The 17166-nt window shown below is 43.1% G+C and overlaps 1 long non-coding RNA gene across 1 annotated transcript; it reads left to right on the top strand.

The window, feature by feature from the left end:
* Nucleotides 1–747: 747 nt before the first annotated feature.
* LOC144702981 (uncharacterized) lies at nt 748–9136 on the top strand. Its single transcript, XR_013581443.1, has 3 exons — nt 748–1455; nt 8465–8616; nt 8891–9136. It is a non-coding gene; the product is annotated as an uncharacterized LOC144702981 (long non-coding RNA).
* Nucleotides 9137–17166: the final 8030 nt, after the last annotated feature.

Below are 17166 nucleotides of genomic sequence, written 5' to 3'. Positions count from 1 at the left end.
GTATGCCAATCACGAGCACGTGACAAGGGGAGGCGACCGGGCGCAGCAGCAGCAGTGCAGCAGCAAGAGCGGGGGCGGCGCGCGCGGCGCAGCTCGGCGGTGACGATCGATGCGGACTCACGGTGCAAGCTCACGGCGGACCCGCAGTTGTGCTTGGCGGCGCGCCGGTCGAGCAGGTCCCACTCACGAGCGGCTCGCCGCGGCAGCGCGCCAGCACCCACGGCGCCCGCGCGACAGCAGGAACGGCGGCAGCACACGCGGCGCGGCTCGGCGGCGGCGGTCGGGCAGGCACACGGCGGCGGCACGACCAGGTCGCGCAGCTGGTGGCCCTGCTGGTCGCGCAGGCGAGTCGCGCGGTCGGCAGCGCGGCTGAGGCGGCGCGGCTGATCGGCAGCGGCGCGGGCGCGACTGGCGGCTGCGCGGCGCGGCGGCCGCGCGGCGCGCAGGGCGGGCGGCGCAGCGGCGTTCAGCGCGCGGCGCCGAAGGCGGCTGCGCTGGCGCGGCGACGGCGTGGCTCGAGCAGCGGGGCGGCGCAACGCCGGCCCTGGCGGCGCGGGCGCAGGAGGCGGCCGCGCGGACTCGACAGTAGGGCGGTCGGCGGCGCGGCCGAGCGAGCCGCGCAGGCTCAGAGGCGCGCGCGCTCGGTAGCGCGCCGACGCTGTGGACGGCCGCGCGAGCTCGGCGGCGGCGGCCGGGCAGAGGAGCGGCGCCGCGGTAGCCTTATCGGCGCGGTCGCGGGAGGCGGTCACGCGGACTCGGCGGCGACGTGACTCGAGCGAGGGGGGGGTGCAGCGGTGGTCTCCTTCCCTTCCCCTTCTCTTCTCCTTCTCTTCTTCCTTTCTTCTTCTTCTTTCTTCTCTTCTTCTTCTTTCTTCTCTTCTTCTCCACGACCTGACCCTTCTTTCTCAAAGTGCAATTCTTCAAAATTAGGTCAAAGGTGAGGGAAGCGCCCACCTCTTCCCCTTATATATGGGTGAAGATGGGCCCTTCCTTAAGTCCAAAAACACAAAAGAAAAGGAAGGAAAATAAGCAAGAAAAATAGGAAACGGGCTTGTCAGGCCCAACATAAAAAAGGGGGGGGGAGAAGGGTTCCTCATATGGGCCCTTCCCCCGCTACACGACAATACGAATAAAGGGAAAAAACCATAAGATAAAGTAACTAACTGTAACGGTGTGCTCCGGTGGTCGGCGTCCGCGTCATGCCGAGTAACGGAATGCGGGATCCCGTGTTGCTGCGGCGGCTTGTCGTGGTGGCTGGACTCGTCTCGGTGGCGAGCTGGGTAGTGCCGGCTCCTCGGGTGCTGAGTCGGGGACGTCCTGCTGCTCCTCTGCTGCTGGCTCGATGACGACCGGTGGTGACGCGCCATCAAACACCGAATGCTTCTTTTATGTTGTGGAGGGTGATCAAAATCATGTGTAATTTATTAAGTCAGCCGACTCCTTCCATGATCTTCTGTAAGTCTCTCGATCTGTCTTATTTTCCACAGTCTGAGATTTCCCTAGCTTGGTACACTGCTATAATTTGATTCCCCGTCTCTCTCTCTCTATGTGTGTGTGTGTGTGTGCATATATCTGTCTGTCTTTTCATATTTTTCTTGACGTTCTTTCTCATTCTTGTCATATTCCTTATTTTCAGCAGACTGTTTGCCATGAGACTGTGTATTACTGTTAACCCTAGGAGGGGGAAGTGGATCAAGAGAGATGGAGTGAGAAGGAAAATAGAATAATGTACCAAAGATGTTACAAGAAGAGGGTATATATATATACCCTAAGTGAGAGAAGAGAGATAAAGGGCTAATGGGCTTATAGAACAGGGCCCATTAGCCCGATATAGGAATATATCACTAACACCCCCCCGCAAGCGAAGTATGGATGTCTTCCATACCGAGCTTGGACACCGCACGTTGGAGAAGTGGACGAGAAAGTCCCTTGGTGAGGACGTCCGCCGCCTGATCAGCGGATGCAACAAAGTCAAGATCAAAAATCCCTTCGTCAACACGCTCCTTAAAGAAGTAGCGATCACGCTCCATGTGCTTTATCCGTCCCTGCTGGCCCGGATTTAAGGCCAGTGCAATCGCTGACTTGTTGTCACAGTAAAAATGGATGGGACGGGAATACTCCACCCGAAGATCGTGAAGGATCCCGTAAATCCACTGACCTTCGGATGCCCCATCGGCGAGCGCGCGGAACTCAGCTTCCGCGCTTGAGCGGGATACCTTGTCTTGCTTGCTGCTCTTCCAGCTGACTAGGCTGCCAAAGATGAACGTGCAGTACCCGGTGGTGGATCGGCAATCCACAATCGAGCCGGCGAAATCTGCATCAGTGTACACTTTCACTTTTCTGTCCGAACTCCGAGGAAGAGCAGTCCTTCCCGGGCAACCTTTAGGTATGCAAGTACCCGTGGGCGGCCTGGCGATGAACCTCTCGGCGAGTGCATAAACTGACTAAGTAAGTTGACTGCAAAGCTGAGGTCGGGCCAAGTGTGTGTCAAATAGAGCAATTTCCACCAGCTGCTGATATTGATAAGGATTCACCAGTGGAGAGTCCTCCTTTGCCCAATTTGACGTTGGGATCAATGGGAGTGCTCACCGGAGCACACTCAGTCATACCAGTCAGGTGAGCAGGTCAACGGCATACTTCTGCTGCTGCGAGACGAAGATTCCCGGGGGAATAAGCCACCTCAAGGCCAAGGAAATATCTGAGGAGGCCGAGAGTCTTAATCTCAAACTCCTTGGCCAGGCAGCACTGAGACGGACAGCTTCGCAGCATCGAACCCGTGAGCAAAATATCATCGACGTACACTGCCAGGATAGATACACCGGTCGGCTGATGACGGAAGAACAATGAGGCATCACCGTTGCTCTGAGTATACCCTTCGGCTTTCAGAACGGAGGAGAAACGGCCGAACCACATCCGAGGTGACTGCTTCAGTCCATAGAGGACTTCCGCAATCGACAGACGGTGCCGGGAGGACCAAGGGTGTACCCCTCGGGCTGCTTCATATACACCTCCTCCTTCAGATCGCCATGTAGGAAGGCGTTCTTCACATCAAACTGCCGAATCCCCCAATGGAAGTGAGCTGCCAATGCCAAGAGAAGACGAACCGTTTCCATCTTCGCCACCGGGGAAAAGGTCTCGAAATAATCCACTCCATATGATAGGGTGAACCCCCGAGCGACGAGGCGAGACTTGTACCGCTCCAGGTGCCATCCGCATGATGTTTCTTGGTGTGGATCCACTTGCAATCCACCACCCTCTTGCCAGGAGGAAGGGGGACCACATCCCACGTGGTTCTTGAGCAAAGATTGCATCTCCTCGTCCATTGCCGCTTTCCAATGAGGAGAAGCGATAGCATCGGCTACACGGCGAGGAATGGGATCCGACTCGATGCGAGTGAGAAACAGCCGGTAGGGAGTACTCAGCCGGTCGAATGAGAGAAAATGAGATAGAGGATAGCGGGGTGTGCGAGTGCACTGACGAACCCCCTTCCGAAGGGCGATAGGCCAACCCAGCTGTTCCTCATCATCGATAGAGGGCTGAGCGGAATCGTCCGACGGAGGATGAGCGGAAGTAGAGGTGGGGAGACAAAGGTGCGGGAAGGGAAGTGGAGTCACCCGCACAAGGGAGGATAGGATCATCCTCGGATGGGAAGAAAGAAGCCAACTCACCGGGAGGAGAGGAAGAGGACTCACCAAGAGGGGAGATCCTGTGAGGACGGAGCTGGAGAATCCTGGCCAGTGAGAATGCCCGGGGAGGAGGCGGCAGGGTGCCGAAGCGAAGGAGGAGTGGACAGCACGTCCAAGGACCCCTCAGTGTCACCGACGGAGAAGAAAGGACATCAACGGGAAAAGGATCATGGAGAGACGAGGGTGGCGTTGAGCAGTGGGCTCCACACTGAACAGGCCCCAAGTGGGGAGCAAGGAGCCTCATCCAACGGGAGGCGGGATGAGGAAGAGTAGTCCCGAAATAGGGTTCATGCTCGGCAAAGGTGACATTTGCCGAGATGAAGAAACGCCTTGTGGGCGGATGGTAGCACCTGTATCCTTCTGGAGGGATGCGTAGCCGACGAAGATGCACCTCAGAGCACGAGCATCGAACTTCGTCCGTGATGGAGAGGTATCGTGGACGTAGGCGGTGCAGCCGAAGACCCGAGGAAGGAGACCCGTCCGCAGAGAAATATCCGAAAAAGTCGCATTCATCCGGTCCAGGGGGCAGGAGAACTCCAATGTAGGGGAAGGAAGACGATTGATGAGGTGGGTACTCGTCAAAATCGCCTCACCCCAATACTGCCAAGGCACCTGGTAGTTCACCAACAGCGTCCGGGCGGTGGAAGTGACATACCCAATGCGGCGTTCTGCCATACCGTTCTGCTCCGGCGTAGCTACACATGAAGTTTCGTGGAGGATTCCACGATCCGCAAAAAATGAGGCAAGTGCGGTATTGACGAAGTCGCGGGCATTGTCCGACCGGAACCGCTGGATACCACGACCAAACTGAGTCTGGACCATGGCGCAGAAATGTCGGACGGTGGATGTGACCTCTGACTTCGTGGTCAGCAAATAGACCCACGTATACCGGGTGGCCTCATCCACAAAAATCACGAAGTAGCGGTGCCCCCTCAGACTAGGCTGCGGGGCCGGTCCCCAAACATCACTGTGAACCCGATACAGCGGACTCTTCGTATGCATTTCAGAGGGAGTAAAGGAAGATCGACGATGCTTGGCCAACTGACAGGCTTCGCAAACAACACTCGATAAGTCGAGTCCAGTACATAAAGAAGGGAAAACTCGCTGCATAGTAGAAAAAGGAGGGTGGCCAAGCCGCTGGTGAGCCAACTGGAGACGTCCTCTACACTGCTCGTCGGCTGGTCGAAGTGCCCGGTGCACCAAGAAAGTAGAAGAGCGCCCCCCGTCGTCCAACAGTAGCAGTCCATGTTCCCGCCTAATCGGTGTAGTCCTTCCCACCTTGTCAGACAGAAACATGCCGTCAGGTTGGAGGTGAAAGGAGCACATAAGGGCATCAACAAGACGTTGCGGAGACATGAGAATGGCCCGCAAATCAGGCACATGGAGGACGTTGTTGACCACACCGAGGCCATCCACAAAAACTGCCCCGATTCCGGCCACCCGGAGACGTCCACCGCCCGCCGTAAGAACGGTACGGCTCTCACGATGCCTCTCGTACGATACAAACCGGTCATTGAAGGGGGTCATATGCTCGGTGGCCCCCGAATCAAGAACCCACGTAGTATCAGAGACGAGAGGTGAGTGAAGAGCCGTATGACCACAGTACCACTCAGAGGAAGGAGAGGGCTGAAACGCACCAAAACCGCCGAAGTAGGACGTGGACTGGGTCTGGGTCTGAGTCTGAAGGGCAGCCATCTGGGACTCCATTTGGTCACGGAGACGAGTGAAGTCAGACGGCCAGAACAGGGCCTGGAGGACGTAATGGGGCCGTCCAGGGGGCGGATGACGGAATGGATGACGAAAACAGTCTCGGGATGACGCACAGATGAAGAGGATGACGGAAAAATCGTCCGGATGACGGTTCGGACGGGTCGGTTGACGGTTCGGACGGTGATCGATCGGATCGGATCGAATGACGGGTCGGACGGGATCGGATGACGGTTCAGACGGGATCGGTTGACGTATCGACTCGGGATGACGCGCCGGGATGACGGTTCGGCGCTTGCTGCGGCTGCCGCTGTGGGCTCGAACGGCCGCCAGACGCCGGAAATCGAAGGAGGAAGACGGTATGGAAGATTTTGAGGATGAAAATCGGAAGAGGAACGATTTTAAACCAAAAATGACTGGAATGAAGAAGAAATTGCGGAAGCGGAAGGAAGTTCCGAAGAGAATGGAGACGGTTCCGCGACGGCGAAGATAGTCTGCGCGGGGAATGTTCGTCCGGTAGAGGGATCTCACTCCTTAGAGAGCCATTGGCTCTGATACCATGTTAACCCTAGGAGGGGGAAGTGGATCAAGAGAGATGGAGTGAGAAGGAAAATAGAATAATGTACCAAAGATGTTAGAAGAAGAGGGTATATATATATACCCTAAGTGAGAGAAGAGAGATAAAGGGCTAATGGGCTTATAGAACAGGGCCCATTAGCCCGATATAGGAATATATCACTAACAATTACAATGTTAATAATACCTAGAACTGACTTTCTGAGATACCTGAGACTAGCTTCTCAGATACTTCCTGCAATATATGTTTTCTGCTGTAAATAATAAATACTATTACCTTGAACTGGCTTCATGAAATACCTGTGACTAGCTTCTCAGGTACTTCCCATGATATAGGTTTTCTGATATAAATCCAATTAATTTGTTGGTGATCATTATCAGCATACATAAGTTGAGGGACAGATGCTAAGTTTAGAAAAAAATCTGTGTGGAGAGGACTATGAACCTCTCGTTGTACATTATTCATGTGTTGCTCATATACCTCATCAAATTAAATATCTATGTCAGTATTTTTTTGTTGTGTTTATTAAATTCATTAACTGATTGAGCGTGGAAACATTTTGTGATAGAATTTTGAATCAGTTGTCATATTCATGAGCTTATTTGGGCTTAAACATTTTATGATAAATCTTTTGAATCAGTTAACCAATTCATATATAGATTTTTGAAAAATGAGAGGAAGATCAACCAAAATCAGTGATCCTCCAATATGATCACTCAATGAGTACATATGAGACCTATAGGGTGCCCACGTCCTCTGTTCGCGGTACAACACCATCCGATGATGCCTCCCTTCTCTTAAATATTTCGGTGTTCTGATCCAGCCATATTGCCCAGAGCACTGCTTTGGGTCTGCCATGCTCCTCTCGCCTCCTGGGTGCACCGCCTTGCGTAGAATTTTAGAAGGCCTCCTCTAAGGAGACACCACCCTGTATTTGGCTGGTGGGTCCAAACTGCTCAGGCAAATGCACATTCAAAGAAAAGGTGGGTGTAGTCTTCAACACCTCCTGTGCACATAATAAATTCTGCCAAGGATTCCCGGATCTACCTCTTGACGACCTGTGTCATTGTCAGCAGACGTCCACCTTTCTCTTTTCTTTATGTCCTTAAAGCCATGTATTTCTGTTATTTGATATGCACCCTTATAATTCGGATCTCTCATATCGGGTCCACGAGACCCAATAAGTGTAAAACCCAGTATAAGTACTGGGTTATGATGTAAAACCTAATGACTTATCATGGTTGGTTGAATCTCCTTTTTCCTCTGGCGGCTAGGGTTTGGACAAGGGGAGAAGAAGCTTCTCCATTGCTTCTCTCCAACATCAGATGAATGCTGACAATCATCTTTAGCAAAACCAACCAAAAAACCATACCTTCAGGGGCCTCTTTTGTTTACATACGACATGACAAGCGGGGATGGTTACCAGTTCCTCCTCTTAATTTCTCTGGCTGGGCCTCACATAAGCATCCCAGATAGAGGAGGATGTGCCTGATATGATCCTCTACCCCCAAAGGGTATCTTAGGGATTTTAGCCTGCTAGGGGCATTTTAGTCATTTCATGTTTAGAGTAGATTGTTTCCTTTTCTTATAAGTATGTGTAGCCTTCCCTTGAGGAGGGAAGTCAAGACTGAAGGTAAGATTGGCCTCTTGGCTCACTATCTCAATTCTCTTCGTCTCGGTCCCGACCCCTTGACCATCCAACGATACCCTATCCTTGTGATCGTCTCACCGGATCTTCAGCCGGCTCGTCCCTGGTCAACCCCTCTACCCCCTCTGATTGACCCCGCTTATCATTCCCGTTTCACCTCTCTATCCCGGGAACTTCTGCCTCGCCTCGTCCTCCAACCACCTTCCGATGCAAACCTAGATCATGGTTCGTATCAGTGCCTATCCACCCTCAACCTTCCTGTGTCTCATGCAATGGACATAGATGCAATAAGACTCCAGCGTCTTCATATAATCCTCCTCTCTCTTGTCTGACAAGGTGTTGTCCAAACCTGGATTCCACGTGCCATCCTAGGATTATCAAACCATGGCCTGAAGATTCGGCGAGAAGGCAAACATGTGTGTGAACTCTTCTCTTGGTGTGCCCTGAGCCTTCCAATTGTCCAGCCATTAGTGGAAGGTAGATCTGTCCGCCAGCTTGGTGCTGAAAAATTCTCGATTCATGAGCTGATTGAGCTTTAAAACTTATTGTGATCTATCTTTTAAACGAGTGATTTTCCAATTTTTGTGGTGATTTGTTACCGGTGTCACTGTCAGGAAAATAAGCAGCACCTCCACAACGGTTTACTGTCATGATCACCACATTTTATTTCATGAGCTGCACATGTGGTTGTAAGGATGTGTTTATTGAAATCAGGCTCACCACAAGGACAATTAAAAATTGTAGAGTTTGAATTCCAGAAGATGAAAGTCTTATGGTTGTGTAATGAAGTGGTGAATCTTTTGTAGACGACGAATAATTATCCCATTGGATTCTAAAATTCTGCAGATTATTAAGGATCAATATTTTTGAAGATGATAACAACAACCATGATTCCAACGAGCAAAAGCAAAACTATGGGAGCTGTTGATGGAAAATTTCCACTATATATGAATATTAATCAGATGAACGATAATGAAGGCAAAAAGGAAATACCAGAGGTCAGGGTTCTATGTCTCATGTTATATTCATCATCGTCCTCATTATTCATACCCTGCTACAATGATGATTGATACTTTTTCTCTAAATTCTCTTATATTTCTCGACTCTCTCTACTGCTGTGGTCAGTGCCTTCACTGTCACCGTAGAGACCATCACTTTTACTATCCTCTCTTGCATTCAACTCTGATTTTATTTTTCCATTTCGGACAAATATCCATTTTTTCCATATCTGGTGAAATAAACTGTATGTTGCTTTATTCTTTGGGAAGTCAGGGCATGGCTTGAGGAGCAGTCAGAAGAAGAGGAAATGAAACAGTTGTAGGTGGATAACCAGGCTGCCATGGAAGCAGCGGAGGAGCTTCAGAGGAAGAAGATGACCAAATAATGTGAAGTTGAGGAAAGAGAAAAAAAAGGTTTGAGCTGTATATATTAAATGTGCCCCTCATTAAAATTAAAAGCTCCCATCGAACCTCTTCTGCACGTTGACTTAACGGCTGCTTGATAATGATTAAAATAAATTTTTATACAACCCTTCTAAGTTGCATATCGTAATCCGATATCCAACACCGATATCCGATATCGTCATCCTCCCCCCTGAGACGGAGGCGGATGACGACATCGAGACGGATATCGATATCGGATATCGGCGCTGTAGCAACCGATATCCGATATCATTATCCGATATCAGGATATCGGATAAAACGGATACCGAAAATTTGATTTTCAGTATCCGGTACAGCATCCGTCCCAATACCATAATCCGATACTGGTATCGGGACGGGCGAACACTGATGGAAAGTTCCAAAATAAAAATTTTAATTTATTTTCTGCGCAAAATTTTCTATTCACTACAAAGTAGAAAGCAATGTGTAGGCATGTATTATGTATATATATATATATATATATATGTTTCATATAAATGGTATCATGCAGTATTTCAATCACTTATGCGAATAAAAAGGTGAATGGCGTTAAAAAAAGGTGATATAAATTTGTCCAAGAATGGATAACTATGAAAGAAATACAGGATAATCATGTCCAACTGAAGAGTAGTATGTTTTTATTTCAATTTATAGTTAGTGAAAAATATTTAAAGTGATTTTTTCCCTTAATAAGCTCTAAATTATAGAGGAAAATTAAGGCTTTGATCCATAAGGAGGCAGAAATTCAATTTAAGAAATTTCTAACCTTGAAACAGAAGAGATAAGTTACAAGACAAAATTATGATTATAACTTTTTTAGAATTTTATTGAATTCATATTTGACAAAAAGGTAAGCACCTGATTAATTTAACCAACATATATTTAACATTAGTCTTGCGCAAAATTTGGCTGTCTGAATAACAGAATGGGGGAGGAATGCCACCAAAATACATTAATTCAATGAAGAAATTTTTACACGGGAACTAGAGATTAATATTTAAATTATAGAGAGAAAAGCTTGGATCCTAGAGGGAGGAACTGATAGAAAATGGGAAAATATGGAGATGAAGCTTTATATCTAGGTTCCTAAATTATTGATTCTCGTGTCTTGAGCACTCAATGCCTCTTCCAAAACTTGGATAATTATAATATGCCAAGATTCGGCATTTTTTCTCTGCAAGAAAACAATGAGCAAATGATAAAAACTTCGAAAGACTTAAATCAAGTTGAAACCCGGATCATGGAGAGCCTTGTCATGTTGGCAAACCACTGCCAGAGCACAAAAAAATGTGTGTAGAGAGGGAGAGAGAGAGGGAGAGAGAGGAGAGAGAGAGAGAGGAGAGAGAGAGAGAGAGAGAGAGAGAGAGAGAGAGAGAGAGAGAGAGAGAGAGAGAGAGAGAGAGAGAGAGAGAGAGAGAGAGAGAGAGAGAGAGAGAGAGAGAGAGAGAGAGAGAGAGAGAGAGAGAGAGAGAGAGAGAGAGAGAGAGAGAGAGAGAGAGAGAGAGAGAGAGAGAGAGAGAGAGAGAGAGAGAGAGAGAGAGAGAGAGAGAGAGAGAGAGAGAGAGAGAGAGAGAGAGAGAGAGAGAGAGAGAGAGAGAGAGAGAGAGAGAGAGAGAGAGAGAGAGAGAGAGAGAGAGAGAGAGAGAGAGAGAGAGAGAGAGAGAGAGAGAGAGAGAGAGAGAGAGAGAGAGAGAGAGAGAGAGAGAGAGAGAGAGAGAGAGAGAGAGAGAGAGAGAGAGAGAGAGAGAGAGAGAGAGAGAGAGAGAGAGAGAGAGAGAGAGAGAGAGAGAGAGAGAGAGAGAGAGAGAGAGAGAGAGAGAGAGAGAGAGAGAGAGAGAGAGAGAGAGAGAGAGAGAGAGAGAGAGAGAGAGAGAGAGAGAGAGAGAGAGAGAGAGAGAGAGAGAGAGAGAGAGAGAGAGAGAGAGAGAGAGAGAGAGAGACAGAGAGAGAGAGAGAGAGAGAGAGAGAGAGAGAGAGAGAGAGAGAGAGAGAGAGCGAGAGAGAGAAAAATAGAGATAGACCGAGAAAGATAGAGAGAGAGAGGGAGTGGGAGAGAGAGAGAGAGAGAGAGAGAGAGAGAGAGAGAGAGAGAGAGAGAGAGAGAGAGAGAGAGAGGGAGAGGGAGAGAGAGGGGAGAGAGAGAGAGGGAGAGGGAGAGAGAGATTGGGAGAGGGGGAGAGGGAGAGAGATAGAGAGATAGGGAGAGGGAGAGAGAGGGAGAGAGAGAGAGGGGGAGAGGGAGGGGGAGAGGGAGGGGGAAAGGGGGGGAGAGGGAGAGAGAGAGATAGGGAGAGGGAGAGAAAGGGAGAGGGAGAGAAAGGGAGAGGGAGAGAGAGGGAGGGAGAGACAGAGATAGATATGAAGTTAATATTATACACCAGGAATGATCTGAAAGACCCTTAACAAGCTCCATTAAAAAATGAAGTTAGAAATAATTGAGGAAGGATTCAAGACGTGGTCCATGTCACTCTAGTTTCTCCTTTAAAACCTGTAACCAAAATTTCTCGAGTTTGGCCCAATAGCCTAAATAGTTGCTCTAAAAATCATGTGATGTTCTAGCCCATTAATCAACATCCTATTTAATTCCTGGCATACGAGTCAAGTAGTGTTCATCAGTAATAAAACTTCTTGGCATACAAGTCAAGCAGTGTTTGTTAAAAATGTAAAAAATATGGATAAAAAGTTTTTATTTGAAATTAATAAATATGTTTATGCTTAAATTCATATAAAATTCATGGGATGATATATATAATTATTGTGAGATCAGATTACATGCATCATTTATGTTTATCTCAAACATAAAATTATCTTTGAATGTATTGTGAATGTTAAATAATTTTAATGTCTCTCAAAGAGATAGATCAAAGAGAAATATTTATATGAATGGATACATAAATCAAATAGGATTTTTAATTTTTCCTTATTTTTCATGTTTCCATCATCCTAATTAGGCATTATATCATCCTCCACATCCTTTTTAAAAGGTACGCCATTATCTTCCACCCTTTGATTAATCATCATCATTGCCACCTAGTCTAGCCTAAGATTCGATGATCATGATGATGGAATGTGCAGATGAAAAGGAGGATGATCTCATTAATCTGTCACAGTCCTCCAACTGTACCAAAACTCCTGGAACTTGACCATCAAATGAAAGAAGGAAATGTTACTCTCATGGTCATGAGTAAATGTGTACATTTTCAGATATTATCGACTCAATTGTACCATTTATTTAAATTAAGGGTACTCAAGTAGGTAAGATGGTGAAAAACTTCAAATATTTCACATATATTTCTATGAATTATTTCAAATATTTTTAAAATAGCATTTCTTATATTCATCAAGTATAATACATGATAAAAATTACTATGTTTTAAAAAAAATATAAATCATGAAAAAATTTAAAATAACTTTATTTATGATCAGTAACCAGTGATTTGGAGAAACATAAAAATATATAATTTGGGGTTACTAAATATTATTCTGATAACTGATATGATAATAATGACCCTTTTATTATTAGAAATTAAGGAATAATGTTTTTCAGTTTAGCAATAATGTTTGAGGTGGTAGTTTTTCTTATCAGAGAGATTTTTCTTGCTTCAGAAATATTAGTTTAAGAGGCTAAGATATCACATAAAAGGGGGGGAATATAATTAGGACCTTTAAAATTTTTATTAATTCTAAATGTGTAACTAAGAGAGCTATGATCTTTCTATCTAGAGAATGAGGAGGAAAATATGGGAGATACAACTAATAGTTTTTTCAGCTTTGGCTAGTATTGAATTATGTTTTGGGGATATCCAGGTTGTTGGCGTAATGGGGACTAAATCTAGTTTGTATAAGGATCCCAAATGACAAAAACTTAGAAGCAGGGCAGTTTCTCAAGGATATCAAGAAAGTGAAAAACTTGATGTAGCTCTAATGTCATTGACCCCTGAGGTCTTCAAAAGATGATCAGAATGCGACCTCTTCCAAGTTAACCCCCAAAGCCTTATAGAAATACGAAAGAATGTGTTTTTGGATCAAAATTTATCATCCATCACTGCTATGAAATTTTAATCAGAGTAATATTTCTCAAATCATACAACTATTAATCCTTAGTATCGATCAGTATTTCTCAACAATTCATTTTAATCTGAGGTATAGATGATATTCAAGAGCTGCTTCACCACTAATGATTTAATTTAGTTATGCTACTTATTAGATGTTTCATATAACCTTGAAATTTTAAACCTAGAAACCAGATTTCAACATAAATAGATTGACTTTCCTTAAGCTACCTTCCCTTTATCTTGAGGTTCTTTCCTCTAGCCCTCTTCTTCTCCACTTAGATTCATTGATACCTTTAACCTTCTGGAATTTCAATTGTGATATAATTTCAATGAATGGAAAAGAATAATAATTAAAAAAACATATGGAATTGTATGTAAGTTATAAATCATATTTTTACTCAAAAGTATCTCGAAGCTGATTTGAAAAATATCTAGAAGGCAATCATATTAGAAGTATAATTCACAGTGTGATTTCTAAATGGTCATATTTCTATGCATGTAACTTATATGGTCCTAGTTTTAAAAGATGTTTGCCAATGACTCCAGCAAACCTTCTTGGAACAAAGGTCAGTATTTTAATCCACGGGATTTTCTCAATGTTGTATCAAAAGAAAAAAAAAATCAAAATTATATTCATTAGTTTAAGTTATAGTAACTTTTATGTTCACTAGAACCTCAAAAATATTAGTGAATATCTCCACAATAAAATCATGTCACAAACGGTCGCATAATTCACCCATCTGAAAAATGCTATTTGTCTCCCTCTTATCTTCTCAAACCCTGCATGAAATAACAAGATTCTGGATCATTTGCAGTTGGTTTGATTTAATAAAATATCATAGATTTGAGAAGAATCTAAAAAATCAGAATACAGTTTTCTTCAAGGAGAGAGGAATGTGTCTTTCACAACGAGAGAAGAAAAGAAGAACCTCAAAAAAGGAGAACCTCAAAATTGGGGCCTAAGTACGTCATACATGACCTTCATACACAGTGGTGCCCGTTCATAATTTTTACATGTAGAAAATTGACACATGCATTCAATATGAGACAGAAAATAAAATGGTTTAATTCTTCAAAATTTTAAACTGGCACAATTAAAAGTTTTGATTAATTTGAGCAGTCATAAGTGTAAATAAAGTCATTGAAGTTTGTGCATGACTTCAACATTAAAATTTTCTGAAAAATTATATTAGATATCTGAAATCATCTTTTTCAAAATATTACAGATTTAAATAAATTAAATACATATTTTATGTTAGATAGGCTCTAATAATTAAATGTAATTAATAGAAAATTTTGGGTAATTTTAGGGCAATAAATAAGATTCAACGTTAATGAGAACCTTTGGCCGCACCTTGCGGGCAACTGCTCCTTCAGGCATGAGAATTGGGCACCAGCGGGTAGTAGACTGAAAATACTGTAAGTTTTTCTACAAGAAAAATGTCTCAGTACCGTATGCATCAGAAAAATCTACAAGACAAATGTCTCAAGACAAATGCATCGTAAGGCTTGAAGCCTAGGCTATCTACTGGAATGTTTACCTAGAGAAAAAGGTGAGAAAATTCAACTCAAACATTCAGGAGATCACACGAACCTTGTTGTCACTTCTCCCAAGGGCCAAGTGATCATCTTTCTCCAAAAATATTGATCATGGTAAACTCTGTCTCCCACACTATTGTAGAACAATAATGTATCAAAGAAATCTGATGTCCTTGGCCTCCAACGACAAGTCGGGATCATAAATCGAAGATGAGATACAAAGTGAGAGAAGAAGAGATTAAATGGAAGTGCTCTAACTCTCCCATCCATTGGAATTAATTCCAAGGGTTTGGAGGACTAGAATTAATTAATTTCCATCTTGGATACACGTTCCCTCCAATTTGAAACTAGACATTTCAAATTCAAATTGTGAATTAGTTCCATAATTATTGCCTTTAGTTGACCTGGTCCTTAAAGAGGTTTGAATGAGCTTCTAGAGTGGGCTTCTTGTGTATTGGGCCTCTTCTTAGTATCTACTAGATGTCTTAGGTTTCTACTTTCCTTCCATTTGTATCCTAAATTTTCAACATTGTATTTACCTTAGTCCTGTATTCCAAATAAAACTCCAATAAGATGTGAGAAATCCACTTGAGTCTAAGGAGTCAAGTGGGGTTAGTCTAAAAAATCAATAAAGTACATTAAAATAGAGATTCGGAAAATAAATCATAAACATCTCATTTATCCTTAAATGGTGAATAATGCTAGTGCAAATCTAAAAATATATGGTACAAAAAGAAGTATAAAAGCATAATCTTATTGATCTAATTTGAAGTTATCACTATCAATTGAATCTGAATGACTATTCACTACTTATTTGGTTACCATATTAAGCTGAGTTGGGCTTTATACAATTGAGGAAAAGTTTGATTGTAAATCTTTTAGATTTTTGTCAATGTCATTTATAATATGTCATTATATTTTATGGTACTGTAATAATAAACTAATGACAATAGAATATTGGGAAGTCCACATGGTCATCAGGATTTTTTTTAATTCCCATCCCTTATTTTAAAGCAATCCATCATGCAAGTTAATCAAGTTAATGTATTATTGAACTCTGAGGTTCTGATATTTACTTGTGGGACAGATTTGCAATATTTCACACATGAGAAACACTCCTTTATCACAACATTTATTTATCAGTTCAAAATTGGATTCTGCCTTCAGCTCTAACATGTGAGGAATTCGAATCAACCACATTCTAAGTTTTAATTGTCATTAATGTGAATCTATCTTCACTAGAACTTCTAGATCATACTACAGGTGGCATTTCTACTGTGGCCCATCTTTCAGGCCGTCCATTACCTCTGATATTAACGTTCATCCATGTTGGTTTTGACTTATGTATCACATTACATCATACCTTTATGGTCCAGTCATTATTCTAGAATTAGAGTGCTGTTGTGGACACAAGGCATCAAGTTTATTCAATATCTATAAAAATTTTAATGACACATTTCTTGAACAAAGTTTATGGTTTTTGGATTTAGTGATCATTGATCTTGGTGTGAGAGGATGTTCTTTTTTCAATATCTTATTATAAATTTTAATTTATTTCCATCCTTTGCTAAATGGGTTGGTGTGTTGTTCAACCTTTGCGCTTTTTAATCGCAATTTGGCGACAATTGGTTATCAATCACCGAGGGAATGATGATACCCCAATGTCGTAGCCTAGATGTTATCTAGAACTTAATAGTCATATTAGCGTACAAGTCTGTGTCTCCCATATATCATTTTAAATTAGGTTTAATAAGATAAATGACTAATAAAGTCTATTTCAGCCCCATCTTAGGCATATTAGATTACCATTTAAAATTAAAATAACTCTTTTAAAAAGTTGAAAAATGTGAAATCTAGTACATCTTAGGCATATTACATAAGGATATATTATGACTAAACTTTAAGAAAAAACTTATTGAATACAAAAATTAAGTTCAATTTGGCTTAAGGAATATTTTCAAAAATATGATTTAAAATGTACATCCACAAAAAAGGGAAAAAGAGAACAAAAGGGGAGGATGTGTCCAAGATATAGAGTGAAGACATATAAAGTAAAAAAATTATAAAAACTATACCTCTGCTTCATATAAAACCTTTGAGGTACTGTCAATTTTGAACTATGTGATTTAAATTTTTTATGAAACATTGAAATAAAATAGCTTTAATAAAACCTTTGAGGTACTGTCAATTTTTATTCTAAAAATATTGAACAAATGAAGAGGACAATTTACTTCTAGTTTAGAAAATTTAATGAATGAATTATCCTCAAAAGGTGATTACTAAATTCCAGTATACATTTATTACACAGATAATTTATATCATATCCTATATAGTATTACTTTATTCCAAAAAATAAATTATCCTCAAAGGATGATACTTTTGGAATGAAATAATTTTATACATGATAGACTATTAAAAAAAAATTAATAATATGTTTTTTCTGATTCATAAAAATAATTAAATTAATTCAAAATCGTTATCCATATACTATGAATCTTTTGTGATTTCAAAAGTACTAACTTTATACTAGTAA

This window comes from Wolffia australiana, chromosome 1 (genome assembly GCF_029677425.1).
Source record: "Wolffia australiana isolate 7733 chromosome 1, ASM2967742v1".
Lineage (NCBI taxonomy): Eukaryota > Viridiplantae > Streptophyta > Magnoliopsida > Alismatales > Araceae > Wolffia > Wolffia australiana.
The sequence above is the reverse complement of the archived record's forward strand: the minus strand, read 5'-3'. Positions and strand labels throughout refer to the sequence as shown.